The sequence below is a fragment of the Sapajus apella genome, unplaced genomic scaffold, assembly GCF_009761245.1.
Source record: "Sapajus apella isolate SASKATOON/1434 unplaced genomic scaffold, GSC_monkey_1.0 scaffold31, whole genome shotgun sequence".
Classification (NCBI taxonomy): Eukaryota; Metazoa; Chordata; class Mammalia; order Primates; family Cebidae; genus Sapajus; species Sapajus apella.
Genome location: NW_022436971.1, coordinates 13026399 through 13043207, shown reverse-complemented (window position 1 = coordinate 13043207; position 16809 = coordinate 13026399).

The following is a 16809-nucleotide window of genomic DNA, read 5'->3' as shown; positions in this document are numbered from 1 at the left end:
AAATAATGGTCCTTTGTCTCTGACCCAGGAGTTTCGTTTCTTCTGCCAGCATTCATGAAACTGGAACAGCTAACTTGTTAGCTTTCAAAGAAAAGAACATCTCAGATTTTCCATGGTTCTAACATTTCCCTATAGAGCCTTTGTATGAGGGTTCTTCCAACTTCATTTCCTTAGCACCATGACCTCTGGTCCTCCCAACTTACCCTCAGGTATCACTTCCTCCTTGGAAATTTTCTTAACTCACCCCTTTTCTTCTAGAAAATTTGATCACACTCTCCTCCATACAGTAGTTCCTCCTTACCCACAGTTTCGTTTTCCGGTTTCACTTTTCAGTTACCTATGGTTAAGTGCAGTCTGGAAACATTATGAGGAAATTTTTAGAAGCAATTCATGTTGTAAATTGTGTGCCTTTGTAAAACCTTGTGCTGCCTTGCTGTCTCCCATCCAGGACTTGATTCATCCCATTGTCCAGCATATCCACACTGCATATGCTCCTGGCCTGTGAGTCACTGAGTAGCCTTCCCAGCTCTCAGAACCAGGTGTCCTGGTATTGCAGTACTTGTGTCCAAGAAATCTTGTTTTGCTTAATAATGGCCTCAGAGTACAACAGCAGTGAAGCCGGCATATCGTGATCAAGGTTCTATTTTATTATTGTCGTTAATCTCTTACTGTGCCTAATTTATAAGTTAAACTTTATCATAGGTATGTATGTGCAGGAAAAACTGTAGTATATATAGAATTCAGTACCATCTGCAGTTTCAGGCACCCAGTGGGGGTCTTAGAACATATTTCATGGAACATAATCCCCATGGAAATGGGGGGATTACTGTATTACCTTTCCACTTGTGCTGTAAAGGTCAGATTAAAAGGAAAACTGTCTTCCCCCAAACACATCATTTTGAGAATAAGGACTTATAGCATATCTAGTTCTGTGTAAAATCTACTATAGAAGACTCTTCCCAACATTTGAGTCTTCAAATAACATTAGCATTTGGAGGAGATACATTAACATGAAGCAACCTCAATAAAAGTTGGTATTGGATCCCCAGAGAAGTCACTTAATGGGATTATTAACAAAGGGGACAAAGGAATTTAATTTAGCTGTAATTATTTCTCTGGGGATAGGGAGTTGGTAATGACCTCCCAAGTTCATTTATTGCACATTGTCAGAAACAAGGATTTTAAAACCACTTTAAGAACACAGTTGGGCAAGAGATGTATGTTGCAAAGATTGCGAATAGTAAATAGAAACTTGTGACTTGGGAAGAAACTTCCAGTGGCAACCTTTTATAAAGCTTCAAGAAGAGCTGCCTCTCAAACCAAATAGAAATAAAGGTGAGGTGCATTAAATGATTCAAAGAGCGCTTTGATTGATGAGGAAGACACGATATTGAGGAGACAGGATGAGTTTGAATAAGCTTGTATCAGGAAATGAGTGAAGAAAAATTAATATACTTCACACATGATTGAATTTTAAATGTGTAGCTATTTTGAAAGGTAGATAGCTTATTATTTGGCCACCTTAGCTATTTGTATAGATATTGTGTGTGTGTGTGTGTGTGTGTGTGTGTGATCCTATTTTGCACTTCCTAATAGGGAACCTGCAGCTGTCCTTATATTGACAGCTCTGCTGTATTTGATATTGGTTAGTAAACATTTCCTGCATTTTTCACATGACAGACTGTCTCTGCTTCTGAATGAGATGAAGTTAGAGATCATTGCATCCTCAACATTTTGCATACCATTTGACACATGGCGATCAGAAAAAATCACGCTGAAAATTAAATTCTTCACCTGAGGCATCAATTTTCATCGCTATAAAATTAGGTGATTTGACCCACCAATCTGCACTGTCCTTCTGGGCTCAGACGTTCCAGGAGTCCTTCATCTAGAAGCTGCTGGAAATCGGTGCTGTAACTGGCTGCAAATTCCTGTGAGAAGACTTGGTGGAAGTCTCCCCTCAGAGGCCTAATCAAGAAAGCCTTCCAGGGCTGAAAGGCGCCTTTGTGACACTGCCCCAACTCCCCTCTTGCAAAGAGGCCAGGGTTTCTGTGGGAAGAAGGGAAGCTCGTGCTTTATGGCATGTTTTGCTAATGTGAGAATCAAAGGCCTTCCAGGTGTTAATGGCGGCAACAGTGCAGAAAGCCCAGAGTAACTGAACTCGGTCCTGGCTTGTGTTGGTCTGATTGCCTTTTTTGGCATCAGCTAACTCTTAGTTTCCTTTCACCTTTTGCTTGAAATGAACCGAGTGAGCTGAGGTGAAGTTTCCTAGGGATTAGAATGTAAACCTGATCTTCCTGTACCCCAGATCCCAGGGCTGGAAATCAGCTGGGGGTGGAGAGGGAGACAGAGAGGTGGGCAAGTACTCACCCCATGGAAGCCACAGCTCTTACCATGTTTAAGAGACACTGGAGAAGAAAACAGATTTCACAGAGTCTCCTAATTACAAACAAGGGCCTGTCTCTTCTCACCCACATTAATTAATGCTGTTGTCTGGCTTTGCTTGCACAGAAGCTGAGCGACATATTCTGCCTTGCTCATGAAATTCTCAACTAAAAGCACTCTGCCAGGCTAGCCATGATGCCTGGCGGCATGGGGACAGACCTTCCCAATTATCACCTCCAGAATAAACCTATTCAGTTCTCTGCAAAAACAAATGACATCAGCAACAATAACCACACAATCACGCTGGCATTTACGTCTACCTAAAATGCATTCCCTGTAATTCCAAACAACCTAGTGGAGTGGGCAGGAAAGGTGTTGCTATTTGCACTGGCAAAATGGGAACATGAAGGCACTGGGGAGCAAAGCAACCTCCTTGGGATAATAAAGTGCATCAGGCAAATTGGATCCTGGTTCTTGGTCTTAAACTCTCAGTAGAAGGCTTTCTTATGAAAACAACTTCATTTGAAGTCACTCCAGAACAGAATTTTCTTCACTTTTTCTCACGCACAGGGCTGAGGTTTCATGGTATGGGAAGGGCACGGTGTTGGGAATGAGTTAGCTATATTTAAATAGTAATTCCATAGTTTACTGTGTTATTTGACATCTCATAAACTCAATTTATCTATAAAATGATCATAATGATGCTTTACTCATGGGATTTCTGGGATATATAAATGCAAAAATGTAAGTACCTTTAGGTACTCAACAAATATATAAGTTCCTTTCTCCTTTCTTTAAGAGACAAAGTTCTTCATCATCAGCAGTTTTATTCGCAGTTCTCTCAAAAGGCAGGACTACAGAAAAACATATGCAAAATAATAGACTAAGATACGGGATTAGACATATCATGGGGGGTGCCATGGTAGGGAGGACTTCATATTGTAAAGTTTTCAGTCCCATCATCAAAAAGGATGATAGGCCCCTCTTGCCACATCTTCCCTTTGGCTGTCAAACTGCAACTCCATGTTGCAGTCTCAATTGTCAGAGAATAGGACTTCTGACACCAATAAACTCACTGGTTGTTGCTATAAAGGCCTCTGAACAAAATTTGACATGGCAAAGGAAACTAATGACAGCTTTCCATTCTATACATACCAATACAGGCTGGAGCTCAGACTCCCAGAAACTTTCTCTGCACTGAAGGGATCTCCAGTTCTCAGGACCCAGCCTTCATTCTCTTGCTTTTTGGGCAGAATGGATAAATTGGTTAATGCTACCTGGACTTTAGCAAGCCAGTACCTTGAAACTAAACCAGTACCTTCCACATTATAGAAAAACTACAGTGTAGAAGGTACTGGTTTAGTTTCAAGGTACTGGTTTAGTTTTAAGCAAACATCTCCTGCTGAGGGCAAGGAACATACTCATTTAAAAGATGAAACCAGTTTAGGTAATGTATTAGTTCCTTCTTGTGTTGCTAATAAAGATATCCCCAAGACTGAGTAATTTATAAAGGAAGGAGGTTTAATTGACTTACAGTTCAGCATGGCTGGGGAGGCCTCAGGAAACTTACAATCATGGCAGAAGGGCAAGCAACATGTCCTTCTTCACATGACGACTGGAAGGAGAAATGCCAGCCAAAGGGGGAAAAGCCTCTTACAAAACCATCAGATCTTGTGAGAACTTACCACTATCATGGAAACAGCATAGGGGTAACCACCCCTAAAATACATAGGACCAACTATGTACCTTGTGAGATCCAGTGCACACATGGGAATCCTGGTTCAAAAACTGCTTAGAATTTCAAGGCGATGATAAGATATTATTAAACCCATCATGGAGCCTTTCTGAGAGCAGGACCTGTGCAACATTTCCAAGAGCAATTGTTAAATATCTTTAGATCTGGGTACTTTCCACAGATTCGTTAAAACATGCATTTAAATCTAGCAAATGAGAGATTTTTAAACGTAATGAATCGGCAGCCTTGAGAAGGCTCATAAACGTTCATTCATTCACTCATCACTCAATTTAATGAGAGCCTACCATGCATACTACTTGAGACTGGGAATGCAAAGATTCATAGAGACCAACAATTGCTTTGCATTTCCATATGCCAGCACAGCAGAGAGTCTTTGATAAGGAAAGCTTTCAGTGAGAGGATAAGGAAACACATGATCTGACTGAGAAACTTCCATAGGTAGAGACAGAGAGCAGACAGCATATAGTTCAGGGCAATAACTGCCCCCGTAGAAGCAGACATGGGAGAAAGCTGTCCTTGTCACTTGATTACATTAGACAAACCATAAAAATCTAAACAGCTCTTGCCACCTTGATTTTTCTTCAGCTGTTAATTTCACAAGAGTAGGACTTCCCAGGCTATGACTTGGACATCTACAGGTGAGATGAAGGTGGCCCAAGCAATGATGCTCCAGGAGTATAGTAGAAGGAGGAGGCAGTACACTTAGACCCACTGACTCGCACTTTGCCCAATTCATTGCAGATAGAACCTGTGCCATCCTGAAAAGACAAAGGCCGCCATAAGCAATTTCTCCACCAGGTACATCCCAATCCTTTATTCCCACAAGTGGGGTCTGTTATGTTGTATCCTAAGGTGGTGGAGATGGAGGTGGTTATTTATTTTCAATTAATAGTACAGTGTATGGAAAAGGCTTCAGCAAGCCTAGGTTCCAAATAAGCTCCTGAGTTGCATGGGTGGCAAAGCCCATGCAGCCAGTCAAGTTTCTGAGCATCTGTAATGTGCAAGGAGGGGCCTGATCCCTCAAGCATGGTCCTTTAACTTGGGAAAGTAACTACTTCTCTCTCAATTTTACCTATAAAGAAGCTGAAGCCAAGATAAATCAAATGTCCTTCCCATGTGGGCACTCAGCCTGGCTGTGTGCCATGGCTGTGGCCTCTGCATCCTTGTCTATAAAATGAAAAGCAGGCCCCTCTGCTAGGTATGTCAAGGGTTGTTGAAAGTAAGATGCGGGCATGGATATATAACCACCTTGAAAGCTATGAAGCACTGCAATGGAACTGGAAATGACTATTATTACTTTTCAGCAAATAGAAACACATTTTATCCAAAAAAGCATTATGGGAAGAAAGCCACATATGCATTATTTTGTATTCCTTATCGAGCCTTAGGGCAATTATATTCATTTTTATTATCTGATTATATTATGATCTGATTATGAAAATTGTATAGGCTTATTGTGAAAAATATGGATGACACAGACTAAAATAAGGGAAATTATATCTATAATATAAGGCGCTAATGGTAAATATTTATATCCTATGTTTTCTGTGTGTGGATCTCTAAAACATATTGTTGAGAGGAAATTATATAATCCATACATGCACATACTATTTGAATCACACTTTTAAAAGTGAACATTCATTTATTCATTCAAAGTAGCTGAGCTTCTGCCGTCTCCGGCATGTGTAACATGTCGTGGGAGAATAAGGGAGAGTGGTGCAGAAAATTTTAAAAAGTCAGCAATGCAGGTGGATGCAGAGACGGCAATTTCAAAAATGATACTCATCAAACCTGGTGGGGGTATTGCTGAAGAAGAATATAGGAAATAAACCTAGCGGATAAATAGAAGGTATTAGGATAAAGGAGGGATAAGTTAAGGGAACAGCCTGTGCTGGTTTCTCGGGGGCAGGAAAGAGCATGGTGCACAGGGTGTACAAGGAACCAAAAATAAGACCTCTGTGGCCAGGGCTAGAAGGACAAACGATGCGAAGGGTAGTATGTGTATTTTCCCACATCATTTAAGCTTTCTATGAAAAAGCATTTTAAATGCTTGGGGCAAGTTTTCACTCCAATAGTTCAAAACACGAGGGTACAGACAGCCATCAGTCTTCTCTCTACACTTATAGACTGGAAGGTTTCCTCTCCCTGAAAAGAATGGATTCGATGAAACACTCTGAGGGACATTATTATGGTTGTCACCATCCATTTGTTCTACAAAAATCAGAAAATGTTGCCTAAAACCGTTGTGTTGAAATATATTTATCTTACAGGTTCTGATTTATCTGCCTGTGTCTCTGCCTCTTCCAGATCTTCCCTAGTCCCTTTAGGTCTCAACTTGAGGCTCCCTGATATTTCCTCAAACCATGCAGCTTTGTCCCCAACCAGCCCGTAGGTCCAGTGCTGGCCTATAAAGAAGGCCATGACTCACCACCTCCTCATTCCTAGAAGATTCCCTCCCCAGATCTGGAAGGAAGGCAAGATGGTATTGCGGACATTGGCATAGAGGCATGAGGGAGTGAGGATGGCCTTCGCCACTTAGTGAGGGGTTTGAGGTTAGTGAGTGATCTCAGGCCCCTCACTGTAAAAGACTAGGAGTGGAGGTTGTAAGGATTAGTATGAAGTGGATGAGGAGGTGAGCAGCGCCTGGTGCTGGTGAGGTGTCAATGAAAGGGAGTCGTTATGAGAATGCCCAGACCTGCAGTCTGCAGCAAAAGGCCTCAGGAAGGAAATGGCAGGGCCCACTCTGTGGATGGGCGTTTCCTGACTGGACTGGGCCTAACAATCATGGGATTGATAGGCTCATTTATGGCTGTTCTTCAGGGGCGACTGGGCTTGTGTAGCAGGGTAATTGGTGTTTTCATTCTGTGCACCCTAAGGCGATTTCTCATTTTATAGGAAAGGCCCCAGTAAATGATTAATTAAAACCCCATAAAATATGACTTTTTAGAGCCATTTACTGTTCAACTAGGACAACTCAGAAGTTCATTCTATGTTGTTTTATCATGACACACTTGGAATCAATTAATTCATTTATCCATTCTCTAAGTAGCCGACTCTCTCATCCCCAATGTGTTTGAATCATGGTAGGCACTGGAAGGAGGGGAAAAAATCTAATTTTTACACAGGGCTTGCTAAATGGCATATGCTATTTCATTTCAGCTTTCCATACTGCCTTTTGAGACACGGGCTATTGCTATTGTCCCCATGCAACAGAAAAGGACATTGAGGTTTTTAGGTGGCATTGGCAAAGCTACATAGCTAGGAAACACGGAGTGGGCCTTGAAGCCAGGTGCATTTGGTGCCAAGGTGTCTGTTCTCTCAACTCACTTACATGATATCTCCAAGGAGGAATGAAAAGTATCACCCGTCTTCAATGGCCTCAGTTTTGCTAAACTAAAGAAGATTCAAATTACGCGAAGACTCCCTATGTTTCAAATTAAACGGAGACTCCCTGTGTTTTGAGTCTTTATGCTGAAAGACGGAAGTGCATGGCATGGATTTGCCAGACTAATGGATGAGTCCACTTTCTGCAAAGCAAAGAAGGATGAACAAGGCGGATGTGTAAGCTAGGGAGGCCACAGTGCTGTGGCTACGAAGGGTGTTGGCATGGCGAGAGCAGATTCCAAAAGTGCGGTCAACTCAAGTCCCCTCAACTAGGTTCTCATGGCAGGTAAATGACCCAGAGTCCAGTCTTAAAATTTTTGAGATAATGTTTTAATGAACCTCAGCTCCTACCAAGAGACAGTTGTGTCCTCTCACCATCTCTAAGTTGAGGCTTCACATCCATAGTTCTCTCCTTGGCCGTCACAATTGTGACGTCACAATTGAGATCACAATTATCTGGAGAAAGCTTGGCAAATACTGATGATTGGAATTCAACCCAAAAGTGTATATGTCATGGTCTGTGATACATCTCATGTATTCACAGTTTTTTTAAATCTCCCAACATGAATCTAACATGCAGTAAGTTTGAAGACTTGGAGAACTCTGTCTTCTCCCTTAGAGTTTGCTAGGCACAATTTAGAGGAAGAGTCATATGATGTCACCTTTCTCTTTTACCTGTCAATTTCAATGACCCTTTTCTTTTCATTTCTGGACCTCTTATTCAGTGTCCCCTTCCCTCAGCCTCATACAGCCTGCTAATGGCATGTACTAATTCCACACTGGGCACTAACTTTTTGGATTTCCTAACTCAGAGGACATTTTTATTGTTGTTGTTTAGAAAGAGGATATTGATGTCTTAACAACAACAACAGCAGCAAAAATCAAATCATGGGAGATTTGTGGAGCATTTTGAAGGCTTTTAAAGGAGCCTGTATAGGAAACCCAGTGCTATTACTGTGTCCAAGCCAACCCTACCTGGGCTGCAAACTTTCCTTGGAAAACAACCTTCTGAGTCTAAGTTGAAGCTGGTGCCCAAATCTCTGAATTATTTTGTCTTTGTAGTAACAGAAGGATTTGTTTTTCTTTAGAAGCAAGGCAACATCACAAATCCTAGCTGACCACAACATTCCCAAAACTCCAAAGGCTCAGTCACGTAGTTAACTCTAATGGCCAAACATCAGCTACTCAGGCTGTGCTGTGTTATGCTGGGTCTCGGCCCTCAAAGAGCTGCTTCCAGCGGGGTGGAGAGTAGACAGGGCCACAGGTACAGGACAGTAAGGTCAGCCCCCTGAAAACATAGAGAATGGCTCCACTGCTCAGCCTGGAACAGAAGCATGGGCATTGTATACTTCCTGAGGAGATAAAGCCGAAAGGGAGGATTTTAGGGCACGTTGAAGCCCCAGAGTAAAGGCATTCCAGGCAGGAAGACCAGTGTGAGCAGAGGTGTGGAGTGACACACGTACCACAAGGAAATTGGGAGACACTGAACCAGATTCAAGAACTCTGGATAGCCTCGTCCCAACACAGTTTTAAGTGCTCTGTGTGCATTTAAGATAGATCTCCTTCTATGGGTCCTACTTTCTCAGCTTCATAAGAAGGAACAGTGGGAGACCCTTCTTCTCTGCAATTTCCCTTGATTCTCAGTTCCTAGAGACTTTTCAGCCACACTCCTGTGCAAAGCTTCAGCGGACCAGTCACCTCTGCCTGGTGATTTTTAGATTCTTCTTTTAATGATATGCCAGATGACACCTTCTGCTTTCACCTATCTCTGCACTAACCTGCAAAAGGGGCCAAAGTAAATGACAGCAAGTCTTGTACAACAAACCAAAACAGCACAAATGTCTGCTGCTCACAGCATGGCGCCTCCCCTTAACCTGACAATCTCTCCTGGCCAACATGCTTGGTTCACTTGTGAAGGAAAAGAACAGCCAAAGGACAGCCAATTGCATACTGGTAGGGCTGGGGCACCAGAGCTGGCTCCAGCCAGTGCTTAAGTTGTCAACTAGCCATCCGCTTGGCGGAGGTTAACAGGCCTTGCCTTGCATTTCCTTAAGACTGGATGGAAGGGTCTTTTGAGTTGTTTTCCTCTGATTTCCTGCCTCTTCTTTCTTCTGGAAGAAACTGAAACAAAATCTGTTCAGAATCCAAAGGCAATAGTCTTTGCTGGCTGGCACAGGAAGGCTTTCCTGTCACTCACTGCATGGCTCTGTGGTTTTGTTTGTTTGTTTGTTTGTTTTTGTTTTTGTTTGTTTGTTTGTTTTTTACCCTGCAAGTGTTTATGACTCTGGATCTGCCTACCTAAGATCTCAGGGTGTGTCAAATGCCTCTCTATTCCTAGGATACAATTTTGCTACTGCTTTATGACTCGCTAGCTGTCTTTGAGTCCAGAAGCCAACTCTAATTAAGTATCTATTTGTGTCATCCCTTTAGATGAGGCCAGTGTCCTCAGTCATCATGTGATAGAAGTATTACTATTACTATTGTTATTCTCACTTTTCACAAGGAAAACCATCAGCTCTACCTTTCACTAGTGGTTTACATTGCCTTATTTCAAGGCTTAAAATGGGTCTGCAGGTATCTGTGTCATTAGACAGTCTCATAGTCGAGAGGAGGACTTTTTGAACAAGGCCAGTAGCATACCAGGCATAAACAACAACAAAAATAAACAACACAAAATGGCCTCAGGCCCTCAAGTGTATTTGCTAATATACTGCTTCACTCTTCAAATAAATCTGTATCAAACTACTGAAAAATAAGCATGGAAAACAGAAACGACAGTCTTTACGGTGGACAGGGGTCAGAATTCTCGGACAATGATTGCCCTCTGACATCAGAACTGCCTCCAGTACACACTTGTCCCTTAAGGATTAGAGCAAATGTGTCATTGCCTGGAGCCTCCACTGCACTTTCTTGTTATTGACTGAAATGTGTACCTCCAAAATGTATTTATTGAATCCCTAAACCTCAGTATCTCAGAATGAAAGTGTGTCTGTAGATAGGACCTTTAAAGAGTTAATGAAGATAAAATGAGGTCATTAGTGTGGGCCCTCAATCAATGGGACTAGTGTTCTTTTAAGAAGAAAAAGTTTGGACATGCAAAGAGACACGAAGGATGTGTGTGCACAGAGGGAAGAATATGAGAGGACGTAGCCACTAAACAGCCATCTACAAGTCAAGAGAAGGGGTTTCAAAAGAAATCAACCCTGCCGACACCTTCATCTTGGACTTCTAGCCTCCAGAACTGTGAGAAAATACATGTCTGTTGTTTAAGCCACCCAGTCTGTGGTATTTGGTTATGGCCCTAGGCAGACGAATCCAGCCCCTAGACACAGCATCACCCTACTCTAAGGGGAAGTAATTTTTTCTCCACCAAATGCTCATATTACTGTACTTACAAGCATTTATATATGTTCCTATAAGGATGGAATTGAATAGTTGTTTATAGTATGGACCTAAGAGAAGTAGGGACATTATCTTTGGAAGGTCAGAAATGCTTTTTAAAATAATGACTTAATTTCAATGCATACAACTTCCAGAAGTAGCCTTCCAACAGAAACAGAGATACCCTTTTCCTTCTTTTTTCTTTTATCCCCTTGTTTGTAATACCTTCATTTAGGTTTTCTCTTCTGTAACTAGAGATAATCATACCAGTCATTAAGTTGTAATGAAGCTTACAAAGCATTTAACAGAATGCTTGGCATACATAAGGGGTCTTTAAACACTTCATGAAAAATATGTATTATGAAGAGAAAGATGCATAGATTTCAAAATCATTTTGCAGCAAAATAAATGCATACTATCTCATGCCAAATAAGATCTAATTTGAGGCACTAAGAAGGATATGACATCAATTTAAAAAGAGTTACTATAGGAGCAACATAAATTCTGCTAAAATTGAAGCAAGAACAGACATTGAGTTTATAGTGAAGCTTGGGTAGAAGAAGTTTGAAATCATCGATGCTTTCTGAAAAGCTTATGAAGACAGTGCCCCAAAGAAATCAGCAGTTTACAAATGGATAATTCATTTTAGGAAGGAATGAAATGATATTGTAGATGAAGCCTACAGCAGCAGACCATACACATCAGCTTTTAAGAAAAAAAAAATACATCTCATTTGTTACTTAATTGAAGAGAACTGACAATTAACAGCAAAAACAATTATTAGACACCATAGACATCTCAATGGTTCCACTTAGACTACTCTGACTCACAAATTAAAGTAGAGCAAACTTTGCACTCAGTGAGTGCCAAAATCATTGTTTCCAGATGAGCTGCAGACAAAAGCAGAGCTTTTGATGGAAATTTCAAACAACAGGGATCAAGAACCTGAAGTATTTCTTTAAAGAACTGTAACAGGAGATGAGACATAGCTTTACTGGTATGATCCTGAAGACAAAGCACAATCAGAGCAATGGCTACCAAGAGGCAGAAGTGATCCCTCCAGTCAAAGCAAAAGAGGACCGGCCAAGAGCAGAGGCCACAGCAACAGTTTTTTGAGATACTCAAGGAATTTTGTTTGTTGAATCATTGGAAGTCCAAAGAACAATAATATCTGCTTATTATAAGAGTGTTTTGAGAAAGTTAGACAAAGCTTCAGCCAAATAAACTTTGGGGTAAACTTCACTAGAAAGTCCTTCTCCGCCACAACAATGCTCCTGCTCATTCCTTGCACGAAACGGTGACAATTTTGCAGGAGTTTCAATGGGAAATTATTAGGCATCACCTTACAATTTTGATTTGGCTTTATCTGACTTCTTTTTTGTCCCCCTATCTTAAAGCATCTTTAAAGGGCATCTGGTTTTCTTTAGTTAATGATATGAAAAAGACCATAGTGACATGTTTAAATTCCTGGGACTCTCAGCTCTTTAGGGATAGACTAAGTGGCTGGTATCATCACTTACAAAGGTGCTTTGAACTTAATGGAACTTATGTTGAGAAATAAAGTTTATGTTTTATATTTTTATCTTTTAGTTCTACTTTCCAGTCCTCTCATAGTAGGTGCTCTGTTGATGCTGATTTGTTTCCCATCATTTATCTTGTCTCTTCTGAGAGTCACTGAATGAAAGAAACCTTAAAATACCATCAAATTAATAGTATTAGTTTACTAGGGCTGCCAAAACAAAGTACCACAGACTGGTAACAACAGATATTTATTGTCTCACAATTCTAGAAGCCATAATAACAAGATCAAGGTGTTGGAAAGGTGGGCTCATTCTGAGAGTTGTGAGCAAGAATCTTTTCCATACCTTTCTCCTAGTGTCTGGGAAATCTTTGACATTCTTACTATACAGGAGCTAGAAAGAAATTATTTAGGCAGATCCTAAGGGCAACAGACTCCTCTTTAGAATTCCTCTTTTAATAAAAAAGCATCTTGCAAATCATTCCTTTCCTAACAAAGGTCATACTGAAAAATCGAAGTGCAGACGTTGGAAGCTTGCACAGGTGAACGCCAGCAGCTGTGCCAATAGAAAAGGGCTACTTGGAGGCCAGGTATATTCAACATGGAGGTTCCATCTTCCCTTTTCTTTGTCACCACATGCACAGTAAAGAAATAGGCTAGGCCGGGCGCGGTGGCTCAAGCCTGTAATCCCAGCACTTTGGGAGGCCGAGGCGGGTGGATCACAAGGTCGAGAGATCAAGACCATCCTGGTCAACACGGTGAAACCCCGTCTCTACTAAAAATACAAAACATTAGCTGGGCATGGTGGCGCGTGCCTGTAATCCCAGCTACTCAGGAGGCTGAGGCAGGAGAATTGCCTGAACCCAGGAGGCGGAGGTTGCGGTGAGCCGAGAGTGCACCATTGCACTCCAGCCTGGGTAACAAGAGTGAAACTCCGTCTCAAAAAAAAAAAAAAAAAAAAAAAGAAATAGGCTACATGGTGCTGGCTAGGTAGAGAATCCATCTGCATAATAAAAGATTAAGCCAGCTTTTCATGCCCTATGCAAGTGGCACACCCAATCCAACCAATCTTTTGTACCCTATGTAAATCAGACACTGCCTCCTCAAGTTCATCTATAAAACCTACTGCATTTCACCCCAGAAGTGGCAACCCACTTCTGTGGGGCCCTTCTCTGCTGCAAAGAACTCTTCTCTTTCGCCTGTTAAGCTTCCGCCCTTAACCTCACTCTTTGTGTGTCTGTGTCCTAGTGTTCCATGGCTATGAGACGACAAATCTCAGGTATTTATCCCAGACACCAAAGCTGCTTCACTTAGGCTTGTAGAAGCACCAACCCAATCTCTGTCTTCATTTTCACCTGGTGTTCTCTCTGTGTGCATGTTTCTGTGTCCAAATCTTCCCTTTTATAAAGACATTAAGCCCAGCCTAATGACCTTATCTTAACTAATTACACCTGTAAGGAAATGATCTCCAAATACAGTCAGAAATTCTCAGACACTGAGGGCTAGTGCTTAAACATATGAATTGGGAGAAGAAGGAGATATAATTTAACCTATAATACTGGGGAGGAAGTTATACAAATTGACTGCCATCCCAGTCAACCCTTTCAATTTATGGCCATCTTAAAACATCATAGTTTCTTTCTACATAATTCTAGCCTCATGGACATAGAACATATTAATTTTATTTTCCTTCTGATTCATCTTAATAATTTGAAGAAAACTTCTCTTTGTTTCAGAGTCATCTGGAAAGCTTTAGACAAAGCCTGATGCCCAGATCCAATTGCAGACCGATTATCTGAATTTCTGGGGGAACGAACAAAGCCTCACTTTGCTTGTCAAAACTCAGGTGATTCCTGTGTCTACCCAAAGTTGAGAACACTGATCTATTGGATGAGGGGAGCTTGTCCCATCTCTATAGGTGAGAAAGCTGACTGATGAATTGCATACGATGAGGCCTTTGGATTCAACCAAATATTTCATATTGGCTTTCAAACCACCAAAAGATTGGGACAAACAACTTGACATGAGCTTGTGTCCAATATTCCTTCCCTTAGTTTTCAAACACATATATTTAAGAGGCACCATGAACCATCTGTTTTTGATTTAGTGACACTGCAGTCATCAATGGAATGCAATTTTGTTAAAAGCTTGTTCATACCCCAGGACTCCATTTGAAAAGACCTGCTTGCTCAGTGTGGAGTTGGGGGTGGGCGAGGAGGCAAAGTTGAAACCTCAAAGACTCTAGCCTATTTCCAAAGATGTATTCAATTATTAAGAAATCCCAAAGTAACTGATTTATTTATTTTTAGGTCTGGGGATGAAACTGATGGCTGCATTTGGGGAAGAGGTGAGGCACTGTGGCTGGAAAGGAACCATGAATCTTCTATATTCCTTTGTTCCCACCACACTGGTACCTCTTGGAAGTTCAAGGACCATGTTCTCTCTCTCTTTTTCTCTCCTCTCCTTCTCTTTACCTTTCTCAGACTTAGCATGAAGTCTTTAATTCAGTCACTCATTAAACTTATACTGTTCTGTGCTGGGCTCAATGTTACAGAAAACATAGACAAAAATGTTTAGTTATCATAAACAAAGCTCAGTTACAGAGCACAACAAATGCTTCAAGGTAAGAAATAACTTTCGGGAACACAAATAACTGAGCAAAATATGTACCATTAATAAAGATTTTCATGAAATTTTGTACCTAGTACATAAGAGAACATCTAATCCAGTTCTTTCCTTTTATAGATGGAGAGATCGAAGCCAAGAGTAAGAGAGATGGTGACTTACTCAAGATCACATAAAATGCTATTTTTATGTCAGGGCAGGGACAAATTTCTTACCTCTCAGACTAAGGTTTTTAAAATGTTATCCTGCTGGGAGATGCCCAAATAAAAATAAAATTGAAATATAAGCATGATTAGTTTTATTTTGCTGCAGTATAGCTAGCCTGAAACCACCCTGGCATTTGACATCAAGAAGGGTAGTTTTTCTAGACTAAGAAGGTACAGGGCAGAGCCTGTTCAAAGGCAAGAGAGACAGTCATTAAGCATGATGACTTTAATACGGCAAAGATAATAGTAATAGAGACCAGGATGAAGGGCCCCAGCTAAGAGCCTGTTTAAAGACCAGGAAAGAATGGGAGTTGCTGTTCAAGCCAGAAAGAGTGTCAGGGACAGACTGGCATTGCTGGACAGTGGTTTTCAAGCCTGGCTATGCATCAGAATGACATAAGATTTTAAAAACAATAGCGGTGCCCAGACTCCACCCTTCCTGCCCTCCCCTAGTAATTCTAACTTGTCTGAAATGGGTTCAAGACATTCTTATGACATATAAACTTCCCTGGTGAGTAGACTATATTGTAATGGTCCAGGGAAGAAATGAGGGAAGGAGGGGAAGAGCTGATGTAATGATAGAATGTGCTGCAGAGAAGGCTGTGGAAGAAACATCCAAGAGTGATTCAAGGGAACTCAGTAATGAATTGGATAAGTGGGGAGAGAAAAGAAAGGTTCTGGCTTCAGTGTCTTGGCAGATGATGCATGTATTCATAGGGCTGGAGAGAACATAGAATTTGAGGCTGGTTGGATGGGGGTGATGACGTCTTCATGTTTGGAGCTGTTGAGTTAAAATTGTCTGTGAAACAGCCAGGTGGAGTTTACTGCAGTCCCTTGTATAAAGGGGCTCAGTACATAGTCCTGCATTGGAGATTGACATATGTTAATATTTATGAGCTCTAATCCATAGTTGAAGTGAGATATAAATCTGCTAGCCAGGGTGAGGACAGCCACCAGGTCATTGCAAGCACTGGAAACATGAGCACGCCCACCAGCACTCCTAAATCACCCTCTGACAGATGATGACTGCAAGACACACTCCACCCACCCCAGGTGTCCTGTTGCCCCAGGCTTATTCTCAGAATTCACTGTGATGTGGGACAAGGCACGTTTCTGAAAACATGCTTCTTTTAATCAGCTAGGATCTATCCTAATCCTGGAGACCTGGGGAGAGAGCAGAGGGCAGATGGAGGTGTGGGAATAGAGGGTGCAGGAAGCCTCTGTGAAACCCTTCCACTGTGTGTAAGTGGCTCTGAAAGAGGAAGAAATAGATGTCAGTAACAGCAACATCAGGGATGGGGGAAAAAATGCAAGCAGAGCCTCAGATATGAGTCTCACCCAATAGCAAAATACTCAGTCTTACATCATGCCCTAGATATAGCCAAACACAGCTGAGGCTAGACCACCACCAAGGGGCTCCCCAAGACTCTAAGTCATTCTCCCATGGTTTGCTGGAAAAGCTGTCCAACTTTGCTCCAAATATATGGCTCTGGACAGGAACAGAGAAGCCAGCTTGAGCAACATCTTCTGAGTCACTGGCCAAGAATGCTTGC